Source organism: Tursiops truncatus, chromosome 10, assembly GCF_011762595.2.
Source record: "Tursiops truncatus isolate mTurTru1 chromosome 10, mTurTru1.mat.Y, whole genome shotgun sequence".
NCBI classification, from domain to species: domain Eukaryota; kingdom Metazoa; phylum Chordata; class Mammalia; order Artiodactyla; family Delphinidae; genus Tursiops; species Tursiops truncatus.
In genome coordinates, this window is record NC_047043.1 from 3,064,684 (window position 1) to 3,076,883 (window position 12,200).

A 12,200-nucleotide genomic window follows, 5' to 3' on the forward strand; every position below is an offset into this window, starting at 1 on the left:
TCACTTGGCTGGGAGTCCTGGAATGCTGGTGAGTATGTTGGGTCCCCTGGGGCCCCAGAAAATGTCTCCAGCTGGTGCTGCTGTGATTTGAAAAGGCCCTTCAGGTTCCTCTCTCTTGCTTCGTATGTGACTAAGTGATCACAGCAACTCGGTTCCATCCCAGGCCAGCAGTATTCACTGAGTATCTATTACGCCTCCAGGAAATTCTGAAGAATCCACCGTCTAATACGTCACCCGCTTGATCCTGGCATGTACGCTAAGACTTCTCAGACCGCACGTCCTGATTTGGGACCGTACAACCCACGGTTTCCGTAGGTTTAGGGTGAGCAAAGGTAACTCTGAGTTCACCCTGCCCTGCAGCCCACAGAGGAATTTATATAACTGTTACAGCTTTAATACAAGCAGGAGATAAAGAGTGATGGAGTCTGAGGCAAACAAATTACAGAAGGAGGGAATAATTGCAACTCAGAAGTCCTCCGTGGAAGAGGAGGCCTATCCCTGTAGCTTAGAGCATGGGCAGGATTCCAGGAAGTAGGTAGGGGCTGGGAAAGCAGTGTTCCTGCTTGAGGGGGAAATGGGGATGTGCCTAGTACACGTAGGAACGGTAGGTGATGCTCCCCTGTACCTTGGAGTGGAGTCAAACTCCGGGAAGATGGGACAGGAAAGTGGGCTGGGTCCAATGTGGCAAGGTCTTGAATGCCACGCCCACCAGTCTGGCAAGCTTCTCCTTTCCCCGTGACTCAGCTCAGCTGCCTTCCCCGGCCTCTCGCAGAGCCACGGCCTGCCACGTGACTCAGTTCTGCCCACAGAACATGCTAGGAGTGATGGAACGTGCACACGTCCAGGCCTGGCCTGAATCCCACCTCCTCAGGCCGCAGCTGGGCCTCCGTCCGGGGGCTTCTGCTGCCGCTGTAGTTCAGACGGCAGCACCCAGGGCAACTTGGAGCCACACCGTGGAGACGGCCGGCCCTCTGCCACCTCCTCCTGGTTGACTGCGACGCGGAGCGTGACACCCCTCCCAGCCCCTGCTTCCTTCCCACAGGGCTGAGCGAGCGGCTCTCGCACACCGTGCTGGCCACCGAGTCAGGGCCCGCCGCGTGAGCTCCCGAGTCAGCATCTCTCCAGCTACGGTACCCGGGCGGGAGGGGCGGTTGCGTGCTGTCCCTCGGCCCCCGCGAGCTGGGCTTTAGGAAGGCAAGCAGCTAGCGGTGCGGGTGCTGGTGCGGACGTGGAAGCAAAAAGCACGGCAGACGCCTGGCTGGAAACTACTTGAAAGGCTGGTGAGCGAGGAGGTGCTGGCAAAGGCAGCGACCGAGTGCGGAAGGAAGCCCGTCCACTCCCCTCTTCCTGTTCAACCGCTCTGCCCCGCCTACTGAAATGGATTTTCTCGCAGGTCTCTGCCACAACGCAGTCTTCTTTCTTCATTAGCATTTGACACTGTTAACCGTCAACTGTTCACCCCTGTTAGCTGCCCCCTTTCTCCCGGCCCTCTGTTCCCTCTGCTTCCCCAGCCCTTCCCATCTCTGAACCCTCTTTCTCACTCTCCCCATCGGCTCCTCTCTTCCCACCAGGCCCTCAACACAAGTCACCCCGTCGCTTCTGGCTTCTCTACCCTAGAAGCACGGAAGCCCTGGGACTCGCATCCAGCATCACGGCCTTCCTGCCCACGAGCCCCGGAACGACCTCACCAGGCCTAACCTCTCCTGAGCTCCAGACCAAAGCGTTCAAAGTGCCACCTGAGCGGCCTGCACAGCTGTCCTTGCAGGCACCTCGAAGCCACCTGCCCGAAACGGAATCCCTTCTCTCACGACTCCTCTCTCCACTCGCCGCCCTCCAGGCAAAACTGCTCCCCCAGCCCCAGCTGTCTGGGACCAGAGGGCCGGCGGCCAGCATGTCGTGAAGAGCTTGAACATCTCACGGAACTCAAGGCGTGGCCTCCCCCCCAGCGTCTAAGAACTGCACCCCGAGTCCCAACACCTTGTGAAAACTGATCTAACACTCATTGCAGCTCTACAGCATGTTGCCCCGTTACCGCAATTCCTGCAGAAGCACATCTCCCGCTCCCGTGGCAAGGCGCCTGCTCCGCCTACCGGCTTCAGCAGGACCAGAGACAAGCTCATTTCAAGGCAGGTGACCCTTTCTTACTGTCTCCTCTCTCATCTTGGGTCTCAATTCCCCAAAGGGTTAATCGAGTTTCTTTTCACCTCTCCAATTCAAAGATTGCTTTTCAGAAAGTAGAAGCCGAAGGTCATTTGAACCCTTTGCTTGTTCTCAGTCGTCACATGGTAACGGGCATTTCCTCCAGATTGCAGGCCTGGCCCTTCCTCATCTTCCTGCTGAGGACATAGCTGGCAAACCCCTTTAATTCTCTTTCCACTTTCGCAACTTTTAATTCACTCCATGCTGTACCTGAATTAGGTGGACTCTTTGGGTCACAGATGGTAGAAATCCAAGATTAGGAGGGATTTATTGGGTCCTGGGGCCACAGCACAAGGAGGGTAGGCTGGGGCGGAGATGACCAGGTCCGGGCCTCAAGCAGGGACTCCAGAGTCGCGGGGCCCGCCCCCTCTGCCCGGCCTCCGTTTCCCTCTGTGCACAGACGTCTTAGCCAAACCAGCTTCTGCAGTGGGTGGATTCCTGGCAACAGCAGCTCAGACTTAAGTCCTTGACAGCTCTTTATCCAGGGAGTAAGAGCCTTTCTCTGGGCTCCAGCGGGGACACCCTGGTTAGCTCAGCATGGCTCAACCTCATTGAACTCTTGGAGCAGTCACTGAGATCAAAGTGGTGCAATGATTTATCCATCCAGGGTCACATGCCCATTTCTGGGCTCAAGAAAATAGAGTCTGCTACCGGAAGAAAGGAAGGCAGGGTGTGAGCAGGTGAAATGAGCAGATGCTGCCACACTGGCCTCCCTGTAAACGCACGTCCCTCAGTCCCTGTAAACGCACGTCGCACGTCCCTCAGCGCACGCGCCTTTCCTGACCTGTCCTCTCTGGTCCGGTGTGGGGGATAGTGCCAAGGTTCCAGGCGGTCTGTCGTGAATGGAGAACAGGAAATGAGTCTTCTCCACGTGCTGGGAAGAGAGGAATATTACAGAGTTCCAGTCCAGGAACTCTGCAGGGACAGTGATCTCCAGGGATCACTTCTGGCTGCAATAGTCTGCATTTCTGTGACCCCAACTCCAGGTAATGCTGCCCTTTGGCACCATCTCTCTTCCGTTTCTGCTCCCTCACTACTCTTGCCTCCCATCGCCAATCTCTGCAACCACCGTCAAGCCCAGGGTGCTCCCCTTACCTGAGAGTATTCATCCCCTAAATTTACTCTCCAAAAAGGCTGAAACCTTAGGTGGTTCATCTCAGCTACGTGCTTGGGAGGAGGGCTAACTGCTGAGTAATCTCCCCACCCCAAGCATGAATGACAGGTATCATTAACTCTACTGAATTTATACTGGGTAGGAGGTTATTATGGGCTGCTTTCCATCCCACCAATAGCCCATATGTTGAAGTCCTAACCCCCAGCACCTCAGAATGGGACCATATTTAGAGACAAGGTTTTTAGAGAGACAATTAAGTTAAAATGAGATCACTAGGGTGGGTGCTAATCTGACGGATGTCCTTATAAGAAGAGGGGATGAGGACACAGACACACACAGAGGGATGACCATGTAAGGACACAGGGAGAAGATGGCCATCTGCAAGCCAAGGAGAGAGGCCTCAGGAGAAAACAGCCCTGTGACACCTTGATCTTGGACATTCAGCCTCCAGACTGTGAGGGAATAAATGTCTGTTGTTTAAGCTGCCTGCTCTGTGGTACTTTGTCCCAGCTGCCCGAGCAGACAAACACGAAGGTGAAGGTAGCCAACTTCAAGCTGAGGGGCCAATGCCACTGCAAAGTCCAGAGGTGACCGTGGCCGCAGGCTTTATTCAAAAAAGTCTAGCCTGGAATGGGATCACCAGAGATCCAGCTCTGCGCCCATCTCTGCGTTAGCTGAACTCACCGAATGTAGGCTTGGTTCCTCCCTAAATTGACTTGCAAGTGGTTCGATTCAGAATATAATCCAGGGCGAGTAAGTGGCAGGGCCTGTGTTTTGGTCGAATGCGAAGCACGTGTGCCGTCTGCTTTTTGAAGCTCCCGGCTCCCTGTGTCCAGTCCTGGCAGGAGGGCAATCAGAGGCCCTCCCCACTGTGCGCACGTGCACACACACACACACACACACACACACACACACACACACACACACCCTCTCACCACGTGCAGGGAATCAATAGGTCCTGGAGCTGGGGGGAGGGGCTGGGGAAAGAGGAAGGTGACCCCAGCAGGGCAGCGAGGGCAGCAGTGAGAGTTGAGGAGCTGCTCCAAGGACTGGCCCCAGACGCCCACTGGGGAGCCCCAGGGACTGTGGGTGCCGGATGCCTCCAGACCCTCCCGAGTCTATTTCTTTCCAGCGCAACTGGGGTGTTAACTTCAATTTCTTGACAATGGCGACACCTCTACCGCAACCCACCCACCAGCTACCCACCTCAGCCTAACGTGTGCCGTGTTATGGGCTAATCAGGGGGGGCTTCCAGGAGGCACACTTCCTTTGCTGGTGAGTTAATTCATACACATATTGTCTGTACCAAATGGAAGGCTCATTCCAAGCAAAGCCACTGTGTAACCTTAAATTATTTTTGCCTGTGAAAATCATAAACGCCCAGAGCTAGGAGGCATCTGAGTGACTGGGGTGGCGGCCCTTCGGAGGGACGGGAGGCAGAGGCTGTGGAATGTTGGGCAAGAGTGAACCTTGCAGCTCAGCTCATGTTCTTCCACCTACTGGACTGTGACCCTGAGCAAGGCTCCAGGCTACCTGGCCTCAGTTTCTTCATCCCTGAAATGGGGATAATTATGCTCGCCATGCAGGTTGTTATCAGGATTAAAGAGAATGTTTAAGAAGTGTCTTCTGCCATGGTTAGCACAGCGACGGCACTCAAAAAGCAAGGCATTAGGACTAGATTTGTAAGGGTTTTTTTGGTTTTTGGTTTTTTTTTAATTTATTGGCTGCGTTGGGTCTTCCTTGCAGTGCGCGGGCTTCTCTTGTTGTAGAGCACCGGCTCTAGGCACAGGCTTCAGTAGTTGTGGCACTCGGACTCAGTAGCTGTGACTTGTGGGCTCTAGAGCGCAGGCTTAGTAGTTGTGGTGCATGGGCTGAGTTGCTCCGCGGCATGTGGGATCTTCCCGGACCAGGGATCGAACCCGTGTCCCCTGCATTGGCAGGCGGATTCTTAACCACTGCGCCACCAGGGAAGTCCCTGTAAGTTATTTTTTGTTGACAAGCTTGTGCAGGTGACTCTGGCTCCCCAGTGTGTGCCCTCCCCCCGCCCACCTCCACGTGGCTCCCTGACCTAGAAGGCCACCCCTTTTCCTCTAGAAATAATAACGATAATAATAATACCCAACACTTAGTGTGAGGCAGTTGTTTTATATGTATTCACCTGTTAAGTCCTGCTATAGTTCTATGGTACCTTTTACATTTCCCATTTTACAGATGTGGAAACTGAGGCCCAGAGAGATCCAGTAACTTGCCCAGTGTCACACAGCTAGGATGTGGTGAGCCTGTGTGAGAACCCACACTCCCGGAAAGGGGCCACCCAGCATCCCTGAGGAGCTGCCGAGCTCTCAGCCTGCAGCGGTCAGCCAACGTGGCAGGGTCGGGATCGTTTTCTTGGTGAGAGGACGCTGCTCACGAGGGGCCCAGGAGCACTTGGATGGGGAAGCCGGATGGCCGGTCCTGAGGGGCCCGTGCGGATAACCACGCCAAGGCCACGGCGAGCTGACTCAGCCGGGGACACTGCTGGTGCCTCAGGGGAGGAAAAGTGGCCAGCTGAGCAATCTGACTTTCCCCACCATCTTCTCCCAAAATTTATTTCTAACTATATGATTACAGGCAAAACATGAGAACGAGGACCTGTTTGAAGGGCAGTAGATTTACCAAAATAACCCATATGGGAGAAGGTGGTTTCTGAGAGTGGAAAAAATGAGGGGCGTGGGAGAAGGGGAGAAGTCCTTTCATGGTTGCAGAAAGTATCTGTCCAGTGAAGAAGCGGGGGTAAACCCAAAGCATTCACTATGAGTAGAATTCGACCTTAAGTTTCCTGTTCTCACTTTCTCTTACACCAAAAGGTGGTTTTCTAGGGCTTCCCTGGTGGCGCAGTGGTTGAGAGTCCATCTGCCGATGCAGGGGACACAGGTTCGTGCCCCGGTCCGGGAAGATCCCACATGCCGCGGAGCGGCTGGGCCCGTGAGCCATGGCCGCTGGGCCTGCGTGTCCGGAGCCTGTGCTCTGCAACAGGAGAGGCCACAGCAGTGAGAGGCCCGTGTACCGCAAAAAAAAAAAAAAAAAAAAAAAGGTGGTGTTCTCTTTTCCACAGTAACTCTTCACACCCCAGTCTCTTCCTGCAAAGTGACTTTGTAACTTCAGCTTGTGCCAAAGGCTCTAAAACCCTCTCAGCCCACCCTTCCTGCTTTGCTCACATGGTCCGGCCGAGCTGCTGTATTACAGGTGCCGGGGTGAGAAGCAACTCATAAATCCTGGGAGCACTGTACCTAAGCTTTTCGATGACTAACACAAAGTAAGGGGATGAGAAAGGAGGACCCAGGGTATCCAAGTTTGGTTTCCTTGGCAGTGAATTCAAAACTCAGTGTCTAGATTGCATTTTAAGTCTCAGATTAGCAAAAAAGGACTTTTTCCCCATGTGGTAAATAATTAACCCAATTCTTCCAAGCACATTTTTTAAACTGCAGAAACCATGTTCACTCAGGTGACACAAAACCATCAGTCTTGCAATTGAAGATCTTGCATCGAATCTTGACACAAAACCATCGAATCTTGCAATTCATGTGTCTTTTCGCTCGGCCCCTATAAACTAGATGTTGGTACAATGTACCACTCATGGCAGGAAATCCCAGATCTGCCCAGGCCAGAGGGAGGCCAGTCCCCCTTTAACCTCCACAGCGTGGAAATGTCCAGAAGAAACCTCGGGAAAGGGCGCTTGGGGTCAGAAGGTCCAGACCAGACACAGACTCAGCCTCTGACCACCAGCCCAGTCATACGATTTCGAAAGGAAAACACAGGGCAGTTTTCCTGTCTTGTCTTATTTTGAGTTTTGAAAAATGGAAAACTTGCAAGATAGAAAGGAGAGAGAAAGCAGAGCTGAGGACGAGAATCACAAAAAAGGAAGAAGGAGGAAGGGACAGAGGAGAGAAGAGAGAGCCGTCCTCGACTCAGCTGTGATTTGCTTTTCTACAGCACCTTTGTCCACTTCCCAGGGGCTTTCCTGCACCCGTCACCGCAGCCTCACGAGGTCAGAAGGGCGAGGAGACAGTCCCCTGGGTCACGATGACCCAGCAAGGTGAAGCGACCTCTCACTCAGCTGGGCTTGTGCCCATGGGTTGTGCCCCTGGTTCTTGGTTGACATGCCCTCTGTACAAGCCCATAATGACCCACTGCAGCCCTAAGTCCTTTAGGACAAGTAAAGCAAGTAGTTTATAAATTTGACTGAACTCGTGGATAATGATGGTTTTTTAAAAACCATTTTATTGAGGAAATTTTAAGCTTATACAGAACTGAGGAGACTAGTATGAAAAATCCCCCTATGTACAGTTTCAACAACTTTCTCCCTTACTATTTTTCTCTACCCCCCTCCACAAACTGACACCCTTTCTTCTGGAGCTTAAAACAAATCTCAGCCATTGTATCATTTCACCTGTAATTACTTCAGTGTGCATCTCTAACAGATAGGACTTTTAAAATATAACCACAACACCATTGCCCTACCCAGCAAAACCAACATCCTCTAACAGACATTCCTGGTTACATTTCCCCAACTGTTTCAGAAATATCTTCTTCCAGTTGGTGGCTGAAACTCAAAGGAGTATTGACCTTCTGGAGAATCAAAGCAGAAGCAAAGGGTTTTGCCTTCGGACTTCTCATCTGCCTTGTCCCTTCCTCCCGACCTCCCCCGCACCTGTCACTCCCTAAGCAGAGCCAGGGTTCGGGGGACCCTTTCAGAGGGTTGGTGAGCAGGGTTCCTGGAGCCGTGCAGGTGAGACTTGGGAAAGCGTGGCCCTGACACCAGCTCCTCTTCCAGGAGACCCCGTCCTCACCAGAAGAGATGCCCTTTCTCCATCCGCATTCCAGGCAGGGCCAGGAGCTCAGAGAGCTGACCTTTATGAAGAGCCAGCACCCACTGCAGACCCTCGTGTCTCTACTGGCACCGCAATCAAAGAGGCTGGACACACTTAGGATGGGTCCCTGAAGAACGTGGGTTCTGAAGGGTGAGGGGAAGAGACACACTTGGCTATTGCCAGGAGCAAACACATAACTACCCCTTAGAGGGCTCTGCGTGTGCAAAATCACTTGTGCACACGCCATGGAGCAGACGCCATGGGGAGAAACTCAGGGAGAGTGGGACTTCCCTGCCGCAAGCTGAGGCCAAATGCGACAGAGCCCGGTGGTCTTCCTTCCTGGGGTTCTGTGCCCTCAGTAACAAGATCTGTGTTCAAGCTACAGGTTCTCCTAGAAATCACACTGTGTGTTAGTTATAAGTTTAAACAACGGAAAGAAAGGATTTTGTTCAAACCCGATCAGCCCTGCTGATAAAAATAGTTCTTAACACTTTAGTAAACTTTATTTCCAGCCTGTGTTTGCTTCCCCAGATATGAAAAGTTAACTCATCTGCTTACAGATATTTTAGGAATCCTTCCCATTTTTATAAAATGAGTTCTTGATTCCAGAGGGATAAATTTTGAAGGCAGTATTATTGGGGATTAACATCAGAGGCTCCGGAATCAGATCCCAGCACTTATACTCCTAATAGCTATTTGACTTTGGACAAGCTAGCCTCTTTGGTATGGTTTTCCTGCCTACAGACTGAGGACAAGAATATCTCCACCACATGTGACAAGATAACATGTTCTCATTCAACAAACCTTTCATGAATACCAGGCGCCGTTCTAGGTGTCAAAGACACTCCTGTAAACAAGCCCCGCAAGGATCTTTTGCTCTCAAAGCTTTCATTCTGGTTGGGGAAGCAAAAATCCAGAGAAAAGGAAATAGCAGGTGAGAATGAGTTCCACTCTGACAATTTTTTGAAAGGCAGTGCAATGGAGCGTGTCTAGGTGACCTAGGGAGGCTTTGTGGAAGTGGAGGCAATTAAGCGGAGACCTGAATGATGCATGAGGAGCCGGCCATGCGAAGATCTTGGGGAAAAGTGTTTTAGGCAGAGGGAACAGCAAACTCCAAGGTCCAAGGGCAGGTACAAGTTTGGAGTGTTTGAGAGGCAGAAATGAAGGGGCAGAGTGTGCAAAGCGTGGCCAGTGAGGCAGGCGGGGCTTGAGTCTGACTCTTGTAGGACTTCAGAAGGAGACTGGCTCCGTTCTCAGTGCCGCCTAAAGCCGCTAGAAGGTTTGAAGCACAGTGTGTGCTGCCCTGACTCACTTTTCAGCGTAGTCACCGTGTGCTGTGCAAAGACGTGGTGGGGAAGGGTAGGACCAGTCAGGAGAGTGTCGGAGTAGCCCGGCTGGGGAAGTGGCTTAGGCTAGGATTCGAGCCATGCTAATGGGGAGAAGTGGTAAGATTTGGAAGACATTTCCCCAAAAATCTGCCAAGACTAGGTGGATGTATGAAAGGAGCAAGAGAAAGAGATGCATCAGGAATGATTCCTGGGCTTCCCTGGTGGCGCAGTGGTTGAGAGTCCGCCTGCCGATGCAGGGGACGCGGGTTCGTGCCCCGGTCTGGGAAGATCCCACATGCCGCGGAGCGGCTGGGCCCGTGAGCCATGGCCGCTGAGCCTGCGCGTCCGGAGCCTGTGCTCTGCAACGGGAGAGGCCACAACAGTGAGAGGCCCGCGTACCGCAAAAAAAAAAAAAAAAAAAAAAAAAAGAATGTTTCCTGTGGGAATTCCCTGGCTATCCAATGGTTAAGACTCTGTGCTTCCACTGCAGGGGGCACAGGTGTGATCCCTGGCTGGGGAACTATGATCCCGCAAGCTGCATGGTGCGGCCGAAAAAAAAAAAAGAATGATTCCTGTGTTTGAGGTGCCAGAGAGTAAGATGGTGGTGCCCTTTACTGAGACAGAGAAGACCCGGGAGAAGCCACCATGAGAGGGTAGAAAAGCAAGAGTTTGTTCTGGCCACCTGCATCTGAGATGCTTAAAAACCACCTACACGGAGGTGTCAAGTGGGCAGGTGGGGTTAGGAATCTAGAGCTCCAGGGGGAGTCAAACTATCGGGAGTCTTCAGTATACAGGTGGCGTGAAAGCCAGGGAGAAGACAAGAGAAAGAAAGGGGATCCACAGCTGAGTCCTAGAATATTCCAACATCTAGAGGTCAGACACAGGGGGAAGATACTGAGAAGGAGCAGCCGGTGAGGTGGCAGGAAAACCAGAAGAATGGGATGGAATGGAAGCTCAGACAAATGTTTCCAACAGGAAAGCATGGTCAGACTTGCCAACTGTTGCTAAAAGACGCAGTACGAGGAGGACAGCAAAGGACCACCGGACTTGGCAGGACAGAGGTCTGTACCAACCTTGGTAACAATCGTCTCCGTGGTACAGAGGGGTTGAAAGCCTGACTGAGGGGAATGCAGAGAGAAGGGGAGGTAGGGAACTAAAGCAGACCATGTGGTGTCGTTTTTCTGGGAAGGAGAGCGGAGACATGAATTGATCTTTAGACCAGCACCGAGATCAGAGAGGACGCAAGGACATTTCAGTGTGCCCTGGGGAAGGAAGGGGTAGACAGGGAGAAATTGATAATGCTGGGTAGCAAGGTCATCTTTGTCAAAGTTCCCATTTTGTTAATAATCCGGGTATATATGCATTTATTTATTTATTTTACTTTAGTTTTTTGGCCACGCTGCGCGGTTTGTGGGAATCTTAGTTCCCCAACCAGGAATTGAACCCGGGCCCTCGGCAGTGAAAGCGTGGAGTCCTAACCACTGGATCTCCAGGAAATTCCCTATATGCATTTATTTATACTGTTTATTTCACCCAGGTATTTTTTTTTAGCTTGGAGAGTTTTTCTCTGGCTATTAATATAATACCAGAGATATATTTAAAAGTTACACTTTTTAATAGGAAGAATATCGGCTCCTCCATTTGTGAGACTATGCCCCAAAGGACTGGTTTAATTAGATATAGGAGATCCTTACACACGGAAATTCTCACAGCCTTAAAGCTGTTCATTTCCAATGTTCTCTATGCACAGCAGATAACACATGGTCACTCCCGTTTACGACCCAGCTTCTGACAAGCTGAATTACCCACAATTCCCCAAAGGCCACATTGTTCCCGGCTGCTGGACCTTGTCCCCTCATGCCACCCCCCATGTGTCGCCCCCGGGAACACCCTCCTGGAACATCCCAAAGAAGCCTCCCTACCCTGGGCCTGCACTAACCCCTGCAGGTTCTTCTCCTTGTCTTCTTTTTGTAAAGGTAATGTGGGACCCAAGAGAGTGTTTGAACCAAGGGTTGCAATTAACCCAACTCCATGAAATGGAGGTCCATTTTTTCAAAACGATAATGATTTATTTAAAAAGGAATAATGCGTATGCTTGTGAAACATACAAGCAATACTAAGGAAAGAATAAAGAAGCAGTAAAAATTCAAGTAAGGTCACACCTCAGAAACAGCTATCATGACCATCTTGCTCAACGTCCTCCAGATTCTCTGTAATCCTGCACTTTCCTGCCTGGAAGAGACCTGTCCCAGGACAGTGGAATGACTCCTGGTTGGAGCTGTCTCTGGCTTACTGACATGATCACCACACAGGGCTTGCCCTCGTTTCTTTTGTATTCCCAGTGTTTAGCACAAAGGACCAGCACCACAGAGGCACCACAGAGGACCCAGGTACGTTTCTGGAACTGATGAATAGGAGCATATCGGGCTGCAAGATAACAACAGGAAGAATAATGCAGTTCCCTGGCACCGCTGACAGATGAAGAAATAGATAGATGAAGAAAAACGAATTCGCTGGTTCTGAAGGGGAGCATGGTGTACTGAAAGGTTCATGGTCTTTGCTCTGAAACAGATCCAGATAAAAGTGGCATTTCAAATCAATGTGGAAAATATATTTTAAACAAATATTGCTGAGATAATTGGTAAGTAAGAGAAAAACCTAAAGTTAGAGCCTTATTTCATGCCTTATGAAACCACATAAGAACTAAAA

General features: G+C 51.4%; 1 long non-coding RNA gene across 1 annotated transcript; it reads left to right on the top strand.

Moving 5' to 3' along the window:
• The first annotated feature begins 355 nt into the window (after positions 1-355).
• LOC141279681 (uncharacterized) lies at positions 356-3,798 on the top strand. Its single transcript, XR_012334305.1, has 2 exons — positions 356-1,393; positions 1,572-3,798. It is a non-coding gene; the product is annotated as an uncharacterized lncRNA (long non-coding RNA).
• Positions 3,799-12,200: the final 8,402 nt, after the last annotated feature.